This window comes from Pan troglodytes, chromosome 21, assembly GCF_028858775.2.
Source record: "Pan troglodytes isolate AG18354 chromosome 21, NHGRI_mPanTro3-v2.0_pri, whole genome shotgun sequence".
Taxonomy (NCBI): domain Eukaryota; kingdom Metazoa; phylum Chordata; class Mammalia; order Primates; family Hominidae; genus Pan; species Pan troglodytes.
Window position 1 is genome coordinate 33,366,421 of NC_072419.2, and position 21,998 is coordinate 33,388,418.

Consider the following 21,998-nt stretch of genomic DNA (forward strand, 5'->3'; position numbering starts at 1 on the left):
TTCATATATAGCTAGACACATGGATTCTCAGTAACTTCTTTGTGTTGTGTGTAGTCAACTCACAGACTTGAACCTTTCTTTAGACAGAGCCGATTTGAAACACTCTTTCTGTGGATTTTACAAGTGGAGATTTCAAGCGATTTGAGGCCAATTGTAGTAAAGGAAATATCCTCGTTTAAAAATTAGACAGAATCATTCTCAGAAACTACTTTGTGATGTGTGCGTTCAACTCACAAAGTTTCACCTTTCTTTTCATAGAGCAGTTTGGAAACACTCTGTTTGTTAAGTTTGCAAGAGGATATTTGGACCACTTTGAGGTCTTCGTTGGAAACGGGATTTCTCAGTATAATGCTAGACAGGTGAATTCCCAGTAACTTCTTTGTGTTGTGTCTATTCAACTCACAGAGCTGAACCTTCCTTTAGACAGAGCAGTTTGCAAACACTCTTTTTGTGGAAGTTGCAAGTGGAGATTACAAGCGATTTCAGGCCAATCTTAGAAAGGGAATTATCTTTGTATAAAAACTAGACAGAATCTTTCTCAGAAACTACTTTGTGTTGTGTGCGTTCCACTCACAGAGTTCTACCTTTCTTTTCATAGAGCAGTTCGGAAACACTCTGTTTGTTAAGTCTGCAAGGGGATATTTAGACCTCTTTGACGCCTTCGTTGGAAACGGGATTTTTTCATATACAGCTAGACACATGAATTCTCAGTAACTTCTTTGTGTTGTGTGTATTCAACTCACAGAGTTGAACCTTTCTTTAGACAGAGCCGATTTGAAACACTCTTTTTGTGGATTTTAAAAGTGGAGAATTCAAGCGATTTGAGGCCAATTGTAGTAAAGGAAATATCCTCGTTTAAAAAGTAGACAGAATCATTCTGAGAAACTGCTTTGTGATGTGTGGGTTCAACTCACAGAGTTTCACCTTTCTTTTCATAGAGCAGTTTGGAAACCCTCTGTTTCTTAAGTTTGCAAGAGGATATTTGGACCACTTTGAGGCCTTCGTTGGAAACGGGATTTCTCAGTATAATGCTAGACAGGTGAATTCCCAGTAACTTCTTTGTGTTGTGTCCATGCAACTCTCAGAGTTGAACCTTCCTTTAGACAGAGCAGTTTGCAAATACTCTTTTTGTTGAATTTGCAAGTGGGGATTTCAAGCGATTTCAGGCCAATCTTAGAAAGGGAAATATCTTTGTATAAAAACTAGACAGAATCATTCTCAGAAACTACTTTGTGTTGTGTGCATTCCACTCACAGTGTTTAACCTTTCCTTTCACAGAGCAGTTTGGAAACACTCTGTTTGTTAAGTCTCCAAGGGGATATTTAGACCTCTTTGACCCCTTCATTGGAAACGGGATTTCTTCATATACAGCTAGACACATGAATTCTCAGTTACTTCTTTGTGTTGTGTGTATTCAACTCACAGAGTTGTACCTTTCTTTAGAGAGAGCAGATTTGAAACCCTCTTTCTGTGGATTTTACAAGGGGAGATTTCAAGCGATTTGAGGCCAATTGTAGTAAAGGATATATCCTCGTTTAAAAAGTAGACAGAATCATTCTCAGAAACTACTTTGTGATGTGTGGGTTCAACTCACAGAGTTTCACCTTTCTTTTCATAGAGCAGTTTGGAAACACTCTGTTTCTTATGTTTGCAAGATGATATTTGGACCACTTTGAGGCCTTCGTTGGAAACGGGATTTCTCAGTATAATGCTAGACAGGTGAATTCCCAGTAACTTCTTTGTGTTGTGTCTATGCAACTCTCAGAGATGAACCTTCCTTTAGACAGAGCAGTTTGCAAACACTCTTTTTGTGGAATTTGCAAGTGGAGATTTCAAGCGATTTCAGGCCAATCTTAGAAAGGGAAATATCTTTGTATAAAAACTAGACAGAATCATTCTCAGAAACTACTTTGTGTTGTGTGCATTCCACTCACAGTGTTTAACCTTTCCTTTCATAGAGCAGTTTGGAAACACTCTGTTTGTTAAGTCTCCAAGGGGATATTTAGACCTCTTTGACCCCTTCATTGGAAACGGGATTTCTTCATATACAGCTAGACACATGAATTCTCAGTAACTTCTTTGTGTTGTGTGTATTCAACTAACAGAGTTGTACCTTTCTTTAGAGAGAGCAGATTTTAAACACTCTTTCTGTGGATTTTACAAGGGGAGATTTCAAGCGATTTGAGGCCAATTGTAGGAAAGGATATATCCTCGTTTAAAAAGTAGACAGAATCATTCTCAGAAACTACTTTGTGATGTGTGCGTGCAACTCACAGAGTTTCACCTTTCTTTTCATAGAGCAGTTTGGAAACACTCTGTTTCTTATGTTTGCAAGAGGATATTTGGACCACTTTGAGGCCTTTGTTGGAACCGGGATTTCTCAGTATAATGCTAGACAGATGAATTCCCAGTAACTACTTTGTGTTGTGTCTATTCAACTCACAGAGTTGAACCTTCCTTTAGACAGAGCAGTTTGCAAACACTCTTTTTGTGGAATTTGCAAGTGGGGATTTCAAGCGATTTCAGGCCAATCTTAGAAAGGGAAATATCTTTGTATAAAAACTAGACAGAATCATTCTCAGAAACTACTTTGTGTTGTGTGCCTTCCACTCACAGAGTTTAACCTTTCTTTTCATAGAGCAGTTTCGAAACACTCTGTTTGTTGAGTCTGCAAGGGGATATTTAGACCTCTTTGACGCCTTCGTTGGAAACGGGATTTCTTCATATACAGCTAGACACATGAATTCTCAGTAACTTCTTTGTGTTGTGTGTATTCAACTCACAGAGTTGAACCTTTCTTTAGACAGAGCCGATTTGAAACACTCTTTTTGTGGATTTTACAAGTGGAGATTTCAAGCGATTTGAGGCCAATTGTAGTAAAGGAAATATCCTCGTTTAAAAACTAAACAGAATCATTCTCAGAAACTACGTTGTGATGTGTGCGTTCAACTCACAAAGTTTCACCTTTCTTTTCATAGAGCAGTTTGGAAACACTCTGTTTGTTAAGTTTGCAAGAGGATATTTGGACCACTTTGAGGCCTTCGTTGGAAATGGTATTTCTCAGTATAATGCTAGACTGGTGAATTCCCAGTAACTTCTTTGTGTTGTGTCTATGCAACTCTCAGAGTTGAACCTTCCTTTAGACAGAGCAGTTTGCAAACACTCTTTTTGTGGAATTTGCAAGTGGAGATTACAAGCGATTTCAGGCCAATCTTAGAAAGGGAATTATCTTTGTATAAAAACTAGACAGAATCTTTCTCAGAAACTACTTTGTGTTGTGTGCGTTCCACTCACAGAGTTCTACCTTTCTTTTCATAGAGCAGTTTGGAAACACTCTGTTTGTTAAGTCTGCAAGGGGATATTTAGACCTCTTTGACGCCTTCGTTGGAAACGGGATTTTTTCATATACAGCTACACACATGAATTCTCAGTAACTTCTTTGTGTTGTGTGTATTCAACTCACAGAGTTGAACCTTTCTTTAGACAGAGCAGATTTGAAACACTCTTTTTGTGGATTTTAAAAGTGGAGAATTCAAGCGATTTGAGGCCAATTGTAGTAAAGGAAATATCCTCGTTTAAAAAGTAGACAGAATCATTCTCAGAAACTACTTTGTGATGTGTGGGTTCAACTCACAGAGTTTCACCTTTCTTTTCATAGAGCAGTTTGGAAACCCTCTGTTTCTTAAGTTTGCAAGAGGATATTTGGACCACTTTGAGGCCTTCGTTGGAAAAGGGATTTCTCAGTATAATGCTAGACAGATGAATTCCCAGTAACTTCTTTGTGTTGTGTCTATTCAACTCACAGAGCTGAACCTTCCTTTAGACAGAGCAGTTTGCAAACACTCTTTTTGTGGAATTTGCAAGTGGAGATTACATGCGATTTCAGGCCATTCTTTGAAAGGGAATTATCTTTGTATAAAAAGTAGACAGAATCTTTCTCAGAAACTACTTTGTGTTGTGTGCGTTCCACTCACAGAGTTTAACTGTTCTTTTCATAGAGCAGTTTGGAAACACTCTGTTTGTTAAGTCTGCAAGGGGATATTTAGACCTCTTTGACGCCTTCGTTGGAAACGGGATTTCTTCATATATAGCTAGACACATGAATTCTCAGTAACTTCTTTGTGTTGTGTTTAGTCAACTCACAGACTTGAACCTTTCTTTAGACAGAGCCGATTTGAAACACTCTTTCTGTGGATTTTACAAGTGGAGATTTCAAGCGATTTGAGGCCAATTGTAGTAAAGGAAATATCCTCGTTTAAAAATTAGACAGAATCATTCTCAGAAACTACTTTGTGATGTGTGCGTTCAACTCACAAAGTTTCACCTTTCTTTTCATAGAGCAGTTTGGAAACACTCTGTTTGTTAAGTTTGCAAGAGGATATTTGGACCACTATGAGGCCTTCGTTGGAAACGGGATTTCTCAGTATAATGCTAGACAGGTGAATTCCCAGTAACTTCTTTGTGTTGTGTCTATGCAACTCTCAGAGTTGAACCTTCCTTTAGACAGAGCAGTTTGCAAATACTCTTTTTGTGGAATTTGCAAGTGGGGATTTCAAGCGATTTCAGGCCAATCTTAGAAAGGGAAATATCTTTGTATAAAAACTAGACAGAATCATTCTCAGAAACTACTTTGTGTTGTGGGCGTTCCACTCACAGAGTTTAACCTTTCTTTTCATAGAGCAGTTTGGAAACACTCTGTTTGTTGAGTCTGCAAGGGGATATTTAGACCTCTTTGACGCCTTCGTTGGAAACGGGATTTCTTCATATACAGCTAGACACATGAATTCTCAGTAACTTCTTTGTGTTGTGTGTATTCAACTCACAGAGTTGAACCTTTCTTTAGACAGAGCTGATTTGAAACACTCTTTTTGTGGATTTTACAAGTGGAGATTTCAAGCGATTTGAGGCCAATTGTAGTAAAGGAAATATCCTCGTTTAAAAACTAAACAGAATCATTCTCAGAAACTACTTTGTGATGTGTGCGTTCAACTCACAAAGTTTCACCTTTCTTTTCATAGAGCAGTTTGGAAACACTCTGTTTGTTAAGTTTGCAAGAGGATATTTGGACCACTTTGAGTCCTTCGTTGGAAACGGGATTTCTCAGTTTAATGCTAGACAGGTGAATTCCCAGTAACTTCTTTGTGTTGTGTCTATGCAACTCTCAGAGTTGAACCTTCCTTTAGACAGAGCAGTTTGCAAACACTCTTTTTGTGGAATTTGCAAGTGGAGATTTCAAGCGATTTCAGGCCAATCTTAGAAAGGGAAATATCTTTGTATAACAACTAGACAGAATCATTCTCAGAAACTACTTTGTGTTGTGTGCATTCCACTCACAGTGTTTAACCTTTCCTTTCACAGAGCAGTTTGGAAACACTCTGTTTGTTAAGTCTCCAAGGGGATATTTAGACCTCTTTGACCCCTTCATTGGAAACGGGATTTCTTCATATACAGCTAGACACATGAATTCTCAGTTACTTCTTTGTGTTGTGTGTATTCAACTCACAGAGTTGTACCTTTCTTTAGAGAGAGCAGATTTGAAACCCTCTTTCTGTGGATTTTACAAGGGGAGATTTCAAGCGATTTGAGGCCAATTGTAGTAAAGGATATATCCTCGTTTAAAAAGTAGACAGAATCATTCTCAGAAACTACTTTGTGATGTGTGCGTGCAACTCACAGAGTTTCACCTTTCTTTTCATAGAGCAGTTTGGAAACACTCTGTTTCTTATGTTTGCAAGATGATATTTGGACCACTTTGAGGCCTTCGTTGGAAACGGGATTTCTCAGTATAATGCTAGACACGTGAATTCCCAGTAACTTCTTTGTGTTGTGTCTATGCAACTCTCAGAGTTGAACCTTCCTTTAGACAGAGCAGTTTGCAAACACTCTTTTTGTGGAATTTGCAAGTGGAGATTTCAAGCGATTTCAGGCCAATCTTAGAAAGGGAAATATCTTTGTATAAAAACTAGACAGAATCATTCTCAGAAACTACTTTGTGTTGTGTGCATTCCACTCACAGTGTTTAACCTTTCCTTTCATAGAGCAGTTTGGAAACACTCACTTTGTTAAGTCTCCAAGGGGATATTTAGACCTCTTTGACGCCTTCATTGGAAACGGGATTTCTTCATATACAGCTAGACACATGAATTCTCAGTAACTTCTTTGTGTTGTGTGTATTCAACTCACAGAGTTGTACCTTTCTTTAGAGAGAGCAGATTTGAAACCCTCTTTCTGTGGATTTTACAAGGGGAGATTTCAAGCGATTTGAGGCCAATTGTAGTAAAGGATATATCCTCGTTTAAAAAGTTGACAGAATCATTCTCAGAAACTCCTTTGTGATGTGTGGGTTCAATTCACAGAGTTTCACCTTTCTTTTCATAGAGCAGTTTGGAAACACTCTGTTTCTTAAGTTTGCAAGAGGATATTTGGACCACTTTGAGGCCTTCGTTGGAAACGGGATTTCTCAGTATAATGCTACACAGATGAATTCCCAGTAACTACTTTGTGATGTGTCTATTCAACTCACAGAGCTCAACCTTCCTTTAGACAGAGCAGTTTGGAAACACTCTTTCTGTGGAATTTGCAAGTGGAGATTTCAAGCGATTTCAGGCCAATCTTAGAAAGGGAATTTTCTTTGTATAAAAACTAGACAGAATCTTTCTCAGAAACTACTTTGTGTTGTGTGCGTTCCACTCACAGATTTTAACCTTTCTTTTCATAGAGCAGTTTGGAAACACTCTGTTTGTTAAGTCTCCAAGGGGATATTTAGACCTCTTTGACGCCTTCGTTGGAAACGGGATTTCTTCATATACAGCTAGACACATGAATTCTCAGTAACTTCTTTGTGTTGTGTGTATTCAACTCACAGAGTTGAACCTTTCTTTAGACAGAGCAGATTTGAAACACTCTTTTTGTGGATTTTACAAGTGGAGATTTCAAGCGATTTGAGGCCAATTGCAGTAAAGGAAATATCCTCGTTTAAAAAGTAGACAGAATCATTCTCAGAAACTACTTTGTGATGTGTGCGTTCAACTCACAGAGTTTCACCTTTCTTTTCATAGAGCAGTTTGGAAACACTCTGTTAAGTTTGCAAGAGGATATTTGGACCACTTTGAGGACTTCGTTGGAAACGGGATTTCTCAGTATAATGCTAGACAGATGAATTCCCAGTAACTTCTTTGTGTTGTGTCTATTCAACTCACAGAGTTGAACCTTCCTTTAGACAGAGCAGTTTGAAAACACTCTTTTTGTGGAATTTGCAAGTGGAGATTTCAAGCGATTTCAGGCCAATCTTAGAAACGGAAATATCTTTGTATAAAATCTAGACAGAATCATTCTCAGAAACTACTTTGTGTTGTGTGCCTTCGACTCAGAGAGTTTAACCTTTCTTTCATAGAGCAGTTTGGAAACACTCTGTTTGTTTAGTCTGCAAGGGGATATTTAGACCTCTTTGACGCCTTCGTTGGAAACGGGATTTCTTCATATATAGCTAGACACATGAATTCTCAGAAACTTCTTTGTGTTGTGTGTATTCAACTCACAGACTTGAACCTTTCTTTAGACAGAGCAGTTTTGAAACACTCTTTTTGTGGATTTTACAAGTGGAGATTTCAAGCGATTTGAGGCCAATTGTAGTAAAGGAAATATCCTCGTTTAAAAACTAGACAGAATCATTCTCAGAAACTATTTTTGTGATGTGTGCGTTCAACTCAGAGAGTTTCACCTTTCTTTTCATAGAGCAGTTTGGAAACACTCTGTTTGTTAAGTTTGCAAGAGGATATTTGGACCACTTTGAGGCCTTCGTTGGAAACGGGATTTCTCAGTATAATGCTAGACAGATGAATTCCCAGTAACTTCTTTGTGTTGTGTCTATTCAACTCACAGAGCTGAACCTTTCTTTAGACAGAGCAGATTTGAAACACTCTTTTTGTGGATTTTACAAGTGGAGAATTCAAGCGATTTGAGGCCAATTGTAGTGAAGGAAATATCCTCGTTTAAAAAGTAGACAGAATCATTCTCAGAAACTCCTTTGTGATGTGTGGCTTCAACTCACAGAGTTTCACCTTTCTTTTCATAGAGCAGTTTGGAAACACTCTGTTTCTTAAGTTTGCAAGAGGATATTTGGACCACTTTGAGGCCTTCGTTGGAAACGGGATTTCTCAGTATAATGCTAGACAGATGAATTCCCAGTAACTTCTTTGTGTTGTGTCTATTCAACTCACAGAGCTGAACCTTCCTTTAGACAGAGCAGTTTGCAAACACTCATTTTGTGGAATTTGCAACTGGAGATTTCAAGCGATTTCAGGCCAATCTTAGAAAGGGAATTATCTTTGTATAAAAACTAGACAGAATCTTTCTCAGAAACTACTTTGTGTTGTGTGCGTTCCACTCACAGAGTTTAACCTTTCTTTTCATTGAGCAGTTTGGAAACACTCTGTTTGTTAAGTCTCCAAGGGGATATTTAGACCTCTTTGACGCCTTCGTTGGAAACGGGATTTCTTCATATACAGCTAGACACATGAATTCTCAGTAACTTCTTTGTGTTGTGTGTATTCAACTCACAGAGTTGAACCTTTCTTTAGACAGAGCAGATTTGAAACACTCTTTTTGTGGATTTTACAAGTGGAGATTTCAAGCGATTTGAGGCCAATTGCAGTAAAGGAAATATCCTCGTTTAAAAAGTAGACAGAATCATTCTCAGAAACTACTTTGTGATGTGTGCGTTCAACTCACAGAGTTTCACCTTTCTATTCATAGAGCAGTTTGGAAACACTCTGTTAAGTTTGCAAGAGGATATTTGGACCACTTTGAGGCCTTCGTTGGAAACGGGATTTCTCAGTATAATGCTAGACAGATGAATTCCCAGTAACTTCTTTGTGTTGTGTCTATTCAACTCACAGAGTTGAACCTTCCTTTAGACAGAGCAGTTTGCAAACACTCTTTTTGTGGAATTTGCAAGTGGAGATTTCAAGCGATTTCAGGCCAATCTTAGAAACGGAAATATCTTTGTATAAAATCTAGACAGAATCATTCTCAGAAACTACTTTGTGTTGTGTGCCTTCGACTCACAGAGTTTAACCTTTCTTTCATAGAGCAGTTTGGAAACACTCTGTTTGTTTAGTCTGCAAGGGTATATTTAGACCTCTTTGACGCCTTCGTTGGAAACGGGATTTCTTAATATATAGCTAGACACATGAATTCTCAGTAACTTCTTTGTGTTGTGTGTATTCAACTCACAGAGTTGAACCTTTCTTTAGACAGAGCAGATTTGAAACACTCTTTTTGTGGATTTTACAAGTGGAGATTTCAAGCGATTTGAGGCCAATTGTAGTAAAGAAAATATCCTCGTTTAAAAACTAGACAGAATCATTCTCAGAAACTATTTTTGTGATGTGTGCGTTCAACTCAGAGAATTTCACCTTTCTTTTCATAGAGCAGTTTGGAAACACTCTGTTTGTTAAGTTTGCAAGAGGATATTTGGACCACTTTGAGGCCTTCGTTGGAAACGGGATTTCTCAGTATAATGCTAGACAGATGAATTCCCAGTAACTTCTTTGTGTTGTGTCTATTCAACTCACAGAGCTGAACCTTTCTTTAGACAGAGCAGATTTGAAACACTCTTTTTGTGGATTTTACAAGTGGAGAATTCAAGCGATTTGAGGCCAATTGTAGTAAAGGAAATATCCTCATTTAAAAAGTAGACAGAATCATTCTCAGAAACTCCTTTGTGATGTGTGGGTTCAATTCACAGAGTTTCACCTTTCTTTTCATAGAGCAGTTTGGAAACACTCTGTTTCTTAAGTTTGCAAGAGGATATTTGGACCACTTTGAGGCCTTCGTTGGAAACGGGATTTCTCAGTATAATGCTACACAGATGAATTCCCAGTAACTACTTTGTGATGTGTCTATTCAACTCACAGAGCTCAACCTTCCTTTAGACAGAGCAGTTTGGAAACACTCTTTCTGTGGAATTTGCAAGTGGAGATTTCAAGCGATTTCAGGCCAATCTTAGAAAGGGAATTATCTTTGTATAAAAACTAGACAGAATCTTTCTCAGAAACTACTTTGTGTTGTGTGCGTTCCACTCACAGATTTTAACCTTTCTTTTCATAGAGCAGTTTGGAAACACTCTGTTTGTTAAGTCTCCAAGGGGATATTTAGACCTCTTTGACGCCTTCGTTGGAAACGGGATTTCTTCATATACAGCTAGACACATGAATTCTCAGTAACTTCTTTGTGTTGTGTGTATTCAACTCACAGAGTTGAACCTTTCTTTAGACAGAGCAGATTTGAAACACTCTTTTTGTGGATTTTACAAGTGGAGATTTCAAGCGATTTGAGGCCAATTGCAGTAAAGGAAATATCCTCGTTTAAAAAGTAGACAGAATCATTCTCAGAAACTACTTTGTGATGTGTGCGTTCAACTCACAGAGTTTCACCTTTCTTTTCATAGAGCAGTTTGGAAACACTCTGTTAAGTTTGCAAGAGGATATTTGGACCACTTTGAGGCCTTCGTTGGAAACGGGATTTCTCAGTATAATGCTAGACAGATGAATTCCCAGTAACTTCTTTGTGTTGTGTCTATTCAACTCACAGAGTTGAACCTTCCTTTAGACAGAGCAGTTTGAAAACACTCTTTTTGTGGAATTTGCAAGTGGAGATTTCAAGCGATTTCAGGCCAATCTTAGAAACGGAAATATCTTTGTATAAAATCTAGACAGAATCATTCTCAGAAACTACTTTGTGTTGTGTGCCTTCGACTCAGAGAGTTTAACCTTTCTTTCATAGAGCAGTTTGGAAACACTCTGTTTGTTTAGTCTGCAAGGGGATATTTAGACCTCTTTGACGCCTTCGTTGGAAACGGGATTTCTTCATATATAGCTAGACACATGAATTCTCAGAAACTTCTTTGTGTTGTGTGTATTCAACTCACAGAGTTGAACCTTTCTTTAGACAGAGCAGATTTGAAACACTCTTTCTGTGGATTTTACAAGTGGAGATTTCAAGCGATTTGAGGCCAATTGTAGTAAAGGAAATATCCTCGTTTAAAAACTAGACAGAATCATTCTCAGAAACTATTTTTGTGATGTGTGCGTTCAACTCAGAGAGTTTCACCTTTCTTTTCATAGAGCAGTTTGGAAACACTCTGTTTGTTAAGTTTGCAAGAGGATATTTGGACCACTTTGAGGCCTTCGTTGGAAACGGGATTTCTCAGTATAATGCTAGACAGATGAATTCCCAGTAACTTCTTTGTGTTGTGTCTATTCAACTCACAGAGCTGAACCTTTCTTTAGACAGAGCAGATTTGAAACACTCTTTTTGTGGATTTTACAAGTGGAGAATTCAAGCGATTTGAGGCCAATTGTAGTGAAGGAAATATCCTCGTTTAAAAAGTAGACAGAATCATTCTCAGAAACTCCTTTGTGATGTGTGGCTTCAACTCACAGAGTTTCACCTTTCTTTTCATAGAGCAGTTTGGAAACACTCTGTTTCTTAAGTTTGCAAGAGGATATTTGGACCACTTTGAGGCCTTCGTTGGAAACGGGATTTCTCAGTATAATGCTAGACAGATGAATTCCCAGTAACTTCTTTGTGTTGTGTCTATTCAACTCACAGAGCTGAACCTTCCTTTAGACAGAGCAGTTTGCAAACACTCATTTTGTGGAATTTGCAACTGGAGATTTCAAGCGATTTCAGGCCAATCTTAGAAAGGGAATTATCTTTGTATAAAAACTAGACAGAATCTTTCTCAGAAACTACTTTGTGTTGTGTGCGTTCCACTCACAGAGCTTAACCTTTCTTTTCATAGAGCAGTTTGGAAACACTCTGTTTGTTAAGTCTCCAAGGGGATATTTAGACCTCTTTGACGCCTTCGTTGGAAACGGGATTTCTTCATATACAGCTAGACACATGAATTCTCAGTAACTTCTTTGTGTTGTGTGTATTCAACTCACAGAGTTGAACCTTTCTTTAGACAGAGCAGATTTGAAACACTCTTTTTGTGGATTTTACAAGTGGAGATTTCAAGCGATTTGAGGCCAATTGCAGTAAAGGAAATATCCTCGTTTAAAAAGTAGACAGAATCATTCTCAGAAACTACTTTGTGATGTGTGCGTTCAACTCACAGAGTTTCACCTTTCTTTTCATAGAGCAGTTTGGAAACACTCTGTTAAGTTTGCAAGAGGATATTTGGACCACTTTGAGGCCTTGGTTGGAAACGGGATTTCTCAGTATAATGCTAGACAGATGAATTCCCAGTAACTTCTTTGTGTTGTGTCTATTCAACTCACAGAGTTGAACCTTCCTTTAGACAGAGCAGTTTGCAAACACTCTTTTTGTGGAATTTGCAAGTGGAGATTTCAAGCGATTTCAGGCCAATCTTAGAAACGGAAATATCTTTGTATAAAATCTAGACAGAATCATTCTCAGAAACTACTTTGTGTTGTGTGCCTTCGACTCACAGAGTTTAACCTTTCTTTCATAGAGCAGTTTGGAAACACTCTGTTTGTTTAGTCTGCAAGGGTGTATTTAGACCTCTTTGACGCCTTCGTTGGAAACGGGATTTCTTAATATATAGCTAGACACATGAATTCTCAGTAACTTCTTTGTGTTGTGTGTATTCAACTCACAGAGTTGAACCTTTCTTTAGACAGAGCAGATTTGAAACACTCTTTTTGTGGATTTTACAAGTGGAGATTTCAAGCGATTTGAGGCCAATTGTAGTAAAGAAAATATCCTCGTTTAAAAACTAGACAGAATCATTCTCAGAAACTATTTTTGTGATGTGTGCGTTCAACTCAGAGAATTTCACCTTTCTTTTCATAGAGCAGTTTGGAAACACTCTGTTTGTTAAGTTTGCAAGAGGATATTTGGACCACTTTGAGGCCTTCGTTGGAAACGGGATTTCTCAGTATAATGCTAGACAGATGAATTCCCAGTAACTTCTTTGTGTTGTGTCTATTCAACTCACAGAGCTGAACCTTTCTTTAGACAGAGCAGATTTGAAACACTCTTTTTGTGGATTTTACAAGTGGAGAATTCAAGCGATTTGAGGCCAATTGTAGTAAAGGAAATATCCTCGTTTAAAAAGTAGACAGAATCATTCTCAGAAACTCCTTTGTGATGTGTGGGTTCAATTCACAGAGTTTCACCTTTCTTTTCATAGAGCAGTTTGGAAACACTCTGTTTCTTAAGTTTGCAAGAGGATATTTGGACCACTTTGAGGCCTTCGTTGGAAACGGGATTTCTCAGTATAATGCTACACAGATGAATTCCCAGTAACTACTTTGTGATGTGTCTATTCAACTCACAGAGCTCAACCTTTCTTTAGACAGAGCAGTTTGGAAACACTCTTTCTGTGGAATTTGCAAGTGGAGATTTCAAGCGATTTCAGGCCAATCTTAGAAAGGGAATTATCTTTGTATAAAAACTAGACAGAATCTTTCTCAGAAACTACTTTGTGTTGTGTGCGTTCCACTCACAGATTTTAACCTTTCTTTTCATAGAGCAGTTTGGAAACACTCTGTTTGTTAAGTCTCCAAGGGGATATTTAGACCTCTTTGACGCCTTCGTTGGAAACGGGATTTCTTCATATACAGCTAGACACATGAATTCTCAGTAACTTCTTTGTGTTGTGTGTATTCAACTCACAGAGTTGAACCTTTCTTTAGACAGAGCAGATTTGAAACACTCTTTTTGTGGATTTTACAAGTGGAGATTTCAAGCGATTTGAGGCCAATTGCAGTAAAGGAAATATCCTCGTTTAAAAAGTAGACAGAATCATTCTCAGAAACTACTTTGTGATGTGTGCGTTCAACTCACAGAGTTTCACCTTTCTTTTCATAGAGCAGTTTGGAAACACTCTGTTAAGTTTGCAAGAGGATATTTGGACCACTTTGAGGCCTTGGTTGGAAACGGGATTTCTCAGTATAATGCTAGACAGATGAATTCCCAGTAACTTCTTTGTGTTGTGTCTATTCAACTCACAGAGTTGAACCTTCCTTTAGACAGAGCAGTTTGCAAACACTCTTTTTGTGGAATTTGCAAGTGGAGATTTCAAGCGATTTCAGGCCAATCTTAGAAACGGAAATATCTTTGTATAAAATCTAGACAGAATCATTCTCAGAAACTACTTTGTGTTGTGTGCCTTCGACTCACAGAGTTTAACCTTTCTTTCATAGAGCAGTTTGGAAACACTCTGTTTGTTTAGTCTGCAAGGGTGTATTTAGACCTCTTTGACGCCTTCGTTGGAAACGGGATTTCTTAATATATAGCTAGACACATGAATTCTCAGTAACTTCTTTGTGTTGTGTGTATTCAACTCACAGAGTTGAACCTTTCTTTAGACAGAGCAGATTTGAAACACTCTTTTTGTGGATTTTACAAGTGGAGATTTCAAGCGATTTGAGGCCAATTGTAGTAAAGAAAATATCCTCGTTTAAAAACTAGACAGAATCATTCTCAGAAACTATTTTTGTGATGTGTGCGTTCAACTCAGAGAATTTCACCTTTCTTTTCATAGAGCAGTTTGGAAACACTCTGTTTGTTAAGTTTGCAAGAGGATATTTGGACCACTTTGAGGCCTTCGTTGGAAACGGGATTTCTCAGTATAATGCTAGACAGATGAATTCCCAGTAACTTCTTTGTGTTGTGTCTATTCAACTCACAGAGCTGAACCTTTCTTTAGACAGAGCAGATTTGAAACACTCTTTTTGTGGATTTTACAAGTGGAGAATTCAAGCGATTTGAGGCCAATTTTAGTAAAGGAAATATCCTCGTTTAAAAAGTAGACAGAATCATTCTCAGAAACTCCTTTGTGATGTGTGGGTTCAATTCACAGAGTTTCACCTTTCTTTTCATAGAGCAGTTTGGAAACACTCTGTTTCTTAAGTTTGCAAGAGGATATTTGGACCACTTTGAGGCCTTCGTTGGAAACGGGATTTCTCAGTATAATGCTACACAGATGAATTCCCAGTAACTACTTTGTGATGTGTCTATTCAACTCACAGAGCTCAACCTTCCTTTAGACAGAGCAGTTTGGAAACACTCTTTCTGTGGAATTTGCAAGTGGAGATTTCAAGCGATTTCAGGCCAATCTTAGAAAGGGAATTATCTTTGTATAAAAACTAGACAGAATCTTTCTCAGAAACTACTTTGTGTTGTGTGCGTTCCACTCACAGATTTTAACCTTTCTTTTCATAGAGCAGTTTGGAAACACTCTGTTTGTTAAGTCTCCAAGGGGATATTTAGACCTCTTTGACGCCTTCGTTGGAAACGGGATTTCTTCATATACAGCTAGACACATGAATTCTCAGTAACTTCTTTGTGTTGTGTGTATTCAACTCACAGAGTTGAACCTTTCTTTAGACAGAGCAGATTTGAAACACTCTTTTTGTGGATTTTACAAGTGGAGATTTCAAGCGATTTGAGGCCAATTGCAGTAAAGGAAATATCCTCGTTTAAAAAGTAGACAGAATCATTCTCAGAAACTACTTTGTGATGTGTGCGTTCAACTCACAGAGTTTCACCTTTCTTTTCATAGAGCAGTTTGGAAACACTCTGTTAAGTTTGCAAGAGGATATTTGGACCACTTTGAGGCCTTCGTTGGAAACGGGATTTCTCAGTATAATGCTAGACAGATGAATTCCCAGTAACTTCTTTGTGTTGTGTCTATTCAACTCACAGAGTTGAACCTTCCTTTAGACAGAGCAGTTTGAAAACACTCTTTTTGTGGAATTTGCAAGTGGAGATTTCAAGCGATTTCAGGCCAATCTTAGAAACGGAAATATCTTTGTATAAAATCTAGACAGAATCATTCTCAGAAACTACTTTGTGTTGTGTGCCTTCGACTCAGAGAGTTTAACCTTTCTTTCAAAGAGCAGTTTGGAAACACTCTGTTTGTTTAGTCTGCAAGGGGATATTTAGACCTCTTTGACGCCTTCGTTGGAAACGGGATTTCTTCATATATAGCTAGACACATGAATTCTCAGAAACTTCTTTGTGTTGTGTGTATTCAACTCACAGAGTTGAACCTTTCTTTAGACAGAGCAGATTTGAAACACTCTTTCTGTGGATTTTACAAGTGGAGATTTCAAGCGATTTGAGGCCAATTGTAGTAAAGGAAATATCCTCGTTTAAAAACTAGACAGAATCATTCTCAGAAACTATTTTTGTGATGTGTGCGTTCAACTCAGAGAGTTTCACCTTTCTTTTCATAGAGCAGTTTGGAAACACTCTGTTTCTTAAGTTTGCAAGAGGATATTTGGACCACTTTGAGGCCTTCGTTGGAAACGGGATTTCTCAGTATAATGCTAGACAGATGAATTCCCAGTAACTTCTTTGTGTTGTGTCTATTCAACTCACAGAGCTGAACCTTTCTTTAGACAGAGCAGATTTGAAACACTCTTTTTGTGGATTTTACAAGTGGAGAATTCAAGCGATTTGAGGCCAATTGTAGTGAAGGAAATATCCTCGTTTAAAAAGTAGACAGAATCATTCTCAGAAACTCCTTTGTGATGTGTGGCTTCAACTCACAGAGTTTCACCTTTCTTTTCATAGAGCAGTTTGGAAACACTCTGTTTCTTAAGTTTGCAAGAGGATATTTGGACCACTTTGAGGCCTTCGTTGGAAACGGGATTTCTCAGTATAATGCTAGACAGATGAATTCCCAGTAACTTCTTTGTGTTGTGTCTATTCAACTCACAGAGCTGAACCTTCCTTTAGACAGAGCAGTTTGCAAACACTCATTTTGTGGAATTTGCAACTGGAGATTTCAAGCGATTTCAGGCCAATCTTAGAAAGGGAATTATCTTTGTATAAAAACTAGACAGAATCTTTCTCAGAAACTACTTTGTGTTGTGTGCGTTCCACTCACAGAGCTTAACCTTTCTTTTCATAGAGCAGTTTGGAAACACTCTGTTTGTTAAGTCTCCAAGGGGATATTTAGACCTCTTTGACGCCTTCGTTGGAAACGGGATTTCTTCATATACAGCTAGACACATGAATTCTCAGTAACTTCTTTGTGTTGTGTGTATTCAACTCACAGAGTTGAACCTTTCTTTAGACAGAGCAGATTTGAAACACTCTTTTTGTGGATTTTACAAGTGGAGATTTCAAGCGATTTGAGGCCAATTGCAGTAAAGGAAATATCCTCGTTTAAAAAGTAGACAGAATCATTCTCAGAAACTACTTTGTGATGTGTGCGTTCAACTCACAGAGTTTCACCTTTCTTTTCATAGAGCAGTTTGGAAACACTCTGTTAAGTTTGCAAGAGGATATTTGGACCACTTTGAGGCCTTCGTTGGAAACGGGATTTCTCAGTATAATGCTAGACAGATGAATTCCCAGTAACTTCTTTGTGTTGTGTCTATTCAACTCACAGAGTTGAACCTTCCTTTAGACAGAGCAGTTTGCAAACACTCTTTTTGTGGAATTTGCAAGTGGAGATTTCAAGCGATTTCAGGCCAATCTTAGAAACGGAAATATCTTTGTATAAAATCTAGACAGAATCATTCTCAGAAACTACTTTGTGTTGTGTGCCTTCGACTCACAGAGTTTAACCTTTCTTTCATAGAGCAGTTTGGAAACACTCTGTTTGTTTAGTCTGCAAGGATATATTTAGACCTCTTTGACGCCTTCGTTGGAAACGGGATTTCTTAATATATAGCTAGACACATGAATTCTCAGTAACTTCTTTGTGTTGTGTGTATTCAACTCACAGAGTTGAACCTTTCTTTAGACAGAGCAGATTTGAAACACTCTTTTTGTGGATTTTACAAGTGGAGATTTCAAGCGATTTGAGGCCAATTGTAGTAAAGAAAATATCCTCGTTTAAAAACTAGACAGAATCATTCTCAGAAACTATTTTTGTGATGTGTGCGTTCAACTCAGAGAATTTCACCTTTCTTTTCATAGAGCAGTTTGGAAACACTCTGTTTGTTAAGTTTGCAAGAGGATATTTGGACCACTTTGAGGCCTTCGTTGGAAACGGGATTTCTCAGTATAATGCTAGACAGATGAATTCCCAGTAACTTCTTTTTGTTGTGTCTATTCAACTCACAGAGCTGAACCTTTCTTTAGACAGAGCAGATTTGAAACACTCTTTTTGTGGATTTTACAAGTGGAGAATTCAAGCGATTTGAGGCCAATTGTAGTAAAGGAAATATCCTCGTTTAAAAAGTAGACAGAATCATTCTCAGAAACTCCTTTGTGATGTGTGGGTTCAATTCACAGAGTTTCACCTTTCTTTTCATAGAGCAGTTTGGAAACACTCTGTTTCTTAAGTTTGCAAGAGGATATTTGGACCACTTTGAGGCCTTCGTTGGAAACGGGATTTCTCAGTATAATGCTACACAGATGAATTCCCAGTAACTACTTTGTGATGTGTCTATTCAACTCACAGAGCTCAACCTTCCTTTAGACAGAGCAGTTTGGAAACACTCTTTCTGTGGAATTTGCAAGTGGAGATTTCAAGCGATTTCAGGCCAATCTTAGAAAGGGAATTATCTTTGTATAAAAACTAGACAGAATCTTTCTCAGAAACTACTTTGTGTTGTGTGCGTTCCACTCACAGATTTTAACCTTTCTTTTCATAGAGCAGTTTGGAAACACTCTGTTTGTTAAGTCTCCAAGGGGATATTTAGACCTCTTTGACGCCTTCGTTGGAAACGGGATTTCTTCATATACAGCTAGACACATGAATTCTCAGTAACTTCTTTGTGTTGTGTGTATTCAACTCACAGAGTTGAACCTTTCTTTAGACAGAGCAGATTTGAAACACTCTTTTTGTGGATTTTACAAGTGGAGATTTCAAGCGATTTGAGGCCAATTGCAGTAAAGGAAATATCCTCGTTTAAAAAGTAGACAGAATCTTTCTCAGAAACTACTTTGTGATGTGTGCGTTCAACTCACAGAGTTTCACCTTTCTTTTCATAGAGCAGTTTGGAAACACTCTGTTAAGTTTGCAAGAGGATATTTGGAACACTTTGAGGCCTTCGTTGGAAACGGGATTTCTCAGTATAATGCTAGACAGATGAATTCCCAGTAACTTCTTTGTGTTGTGTCTATTCAACTCACAGAGTTGAACCTTCCTTTAGACAGAGCAGTTTGAAAAAGTTCTTTTTGTGGAATTTGCAAGTGGAGATTTCAAGCGATTTCAGGCCAATCTTAGAAACGGAAATATCTTTGTATAAAAACTAGACAGAATCATTCTCAGAAACTACTTTGTGTTGTGTGCCTTCGACTCAGAGAGTTTAACCTTTCTTTCATAGAGCAGTTTGGAAACACTCTGTTTGTTTAGTCTGCAAGGGGATATTTAGACCTCTTTGACGCCTTCGTTGGAAACGGGATTTCTTCATATATAGCTAGACACATGAATTCTCAGAAACTTCTTTGTGTTGTGTGTATTCAACTCACAGAGTTGAACCTTTCTTTAGACAGAGCAGATTTGAAACACTCTTTTTGTGGATTTTACAAGTGGAGATTTCAAGCGATTTGAGGCCAATTGTAGTAAAGGAAATATCCTCGTTTAAAAACTAGACAGAATCATTCTCAGAAACTATTTTTGTGATGTGTGCGTTCAACTCAGAGAGTTTCACCTTTCTTTTCATAGAGCAGTTTGGAAACACTCTGTTTGTTAAGTTTGCAAGAGGATATTTGGACCACTTTGAGGCCTTCGTTGGAAACGGGATTTCTCAGTATAATGCTAGACAGATGAATTCCCAGTAACTTCTTTGTGTTGTGTCTATTCAACTCACAGAGCTGAACCTTTCTTTAGACAGAGCAGATTTGAAACACTCTTTTTGTGGATTTTACAAGTGGAGAATTCAAGCGATTTGAGGCCAATTGTAGTGAAGGAAATATCCTCGTTTAAAAAGTAGACAGAATCATTCTCAGAAACTCCTTTGTGATGTGTGGCTTCAACTCACAGAGTTTCACCTTTCTTTTCATAGAGCAGTTTGGAAACACTCTGTTTCTTAAGTTTGCAAGAGGATATTTGGACCACTTTGAGGCCTTCGTTGGAAACGGGATTTCTCAGTGTAATGCTAGACAGATGACTTCCCAGTAACTTCTTTGTGTTGTGTCTATTCAACTCACAGAGTTGAACCTTCCTTTAGACACAGCAGTTTGCAAACACTCTTTTTGTGGAATTTGCAACTGGAGATTTCAAGCGATTTCAGGCCAATCTTAGAAAGGGAAATATCTTTGTATAAAAACTAGACAGAATCTTTCTCAGAAACTACTTTGTGTTGTGTGCGTTCCACTCACAGAGTTTAACCTTTCTTTTCATAGAGCAGTTTGGAATCACTCTGTTTGTTAAGTCTGCAAGGGGATATTTAGACCTCTTTGACGCCTTCGTTGGAAACGGGATTTCTTCTTATACAGCTAGACACATGAATTCTCAGTAACTTCTTTGTGTTGTGTGTATTCAACTCACAGAGTTGAACCTTTCTTTAGACAGAGCAGATTTGAAACACTCTTTTTGTGGATTTTACAAGTGGACATTTCAAGCGATTTGAGGCCAATTGTAGTAAAGGAAATATCCTCGTTTAAAAAGTAGACAGAATCATTCTCAGAAACTACTTTGTGATGTGTGGGTTCAACTCACAGAGTTTCACCTTTCTTTTCATAGAGCAGTTTGGAAACACTCTGTTTCTTAAGTTTGCAAGAGTATATTTGGACCACTTTGAGGCCTTCGTTGGAAACGGGATTTCTCAGTATAATGCTAGACAGATGAATTCCCAGTAACTTCTTTGTGTTGTGTCTATTCAACTCACAGAGCTGAACCTTCCTTTAGACAGAGCAGTTTGCAAACACTCTTTTTGTGGAATTTCCAAGTGGGGATTTCAAGCGATTTAAGGCCAATCTTAAAAAGGGAAATATCTTTGTATAAAAACTAGACAGAATATTTCTCAGAAACTACTATGTGTTGTGTGCCTTCCACTCACAGAGTTTAACCTTTCTTTTCATAGAGCACTTTGGAAACACTCTGTTTGTTTAGTCTGCAAGGGGATATTTAGACCTCTTTGACGCCTTCGTTGGAAACGGGATTTCTTCATATATAGCTAGACACATGCATTCTCAGTAACTTCTTTGTGTTGTGTGTATTCAACTCACAGAGTTGAACCTTTCTTTAGACAGAGCAGATTTGAAACACTCTTTTTGTGGATTTTACAAGTGGAAATTTCAAGCGATTTGAGGCCAATTGTAGTAAAGGAAATATCCTCGTTTAAAAAGTAGACAGAATATTCTCAGAAACTACTTTGTGATGTGTGCGTTCATCTCAGAGAGTTTCACCTTTCTTTTCATAGAGCAGTTTGGAAACACTCTGTTTGTTAAGTTTGCAAGAGGATATTTGGACCACTTTGAGGCCTTCGTTGGAAACGGGATTTCTCAGTATAATGCTAGACAGATGAATTCCCACTAACTTCTTTGTGTTGTGTCTATTCAACTCACAGAGTTGAACCTTCCTTTAGACAGAGAAGTTTGTAAACACTCTTTTGTGGAATTTGCAACTGGAGATTTCAAGCGATTTCATTCCAATCTTAGAAAGGGAAATATCTTTGTATAAAAACTAGACAGAATCATTCTCAGAAACTGCTTTGCGTTGTGTGCGTTCCACTCACAGAGTTTAACCTTTCTTTCCATAGAGCAGTTTGGAGACACTCTGTTTGTTAAGTCTGCAAGGGGATATTTAGACCTCTTTGACGCCTTCATTATAAACGGGATTTCTTCATATACAGCTAGACACATGAATGCTCAGTAACTTCTTTGTGTTGTCTGTATTCAACTCACAGAGTTGAACCTTTCTTTAGACAGAGCAGATTTGAAACACTCTTTTTGTGGATTTTACAAGTGGAGATTTCAAGCGATTTGAGGCCAATTGTAGTAAAGGAAATATCCTCGTTTAAAAACTAGACAGAATCATTCTCAGAAACTACTTTGTGATGTGTGCGTTCAAATCACAGAGTTTCACCTTTCTTTTCATAGAGCAGTTTGGAAAC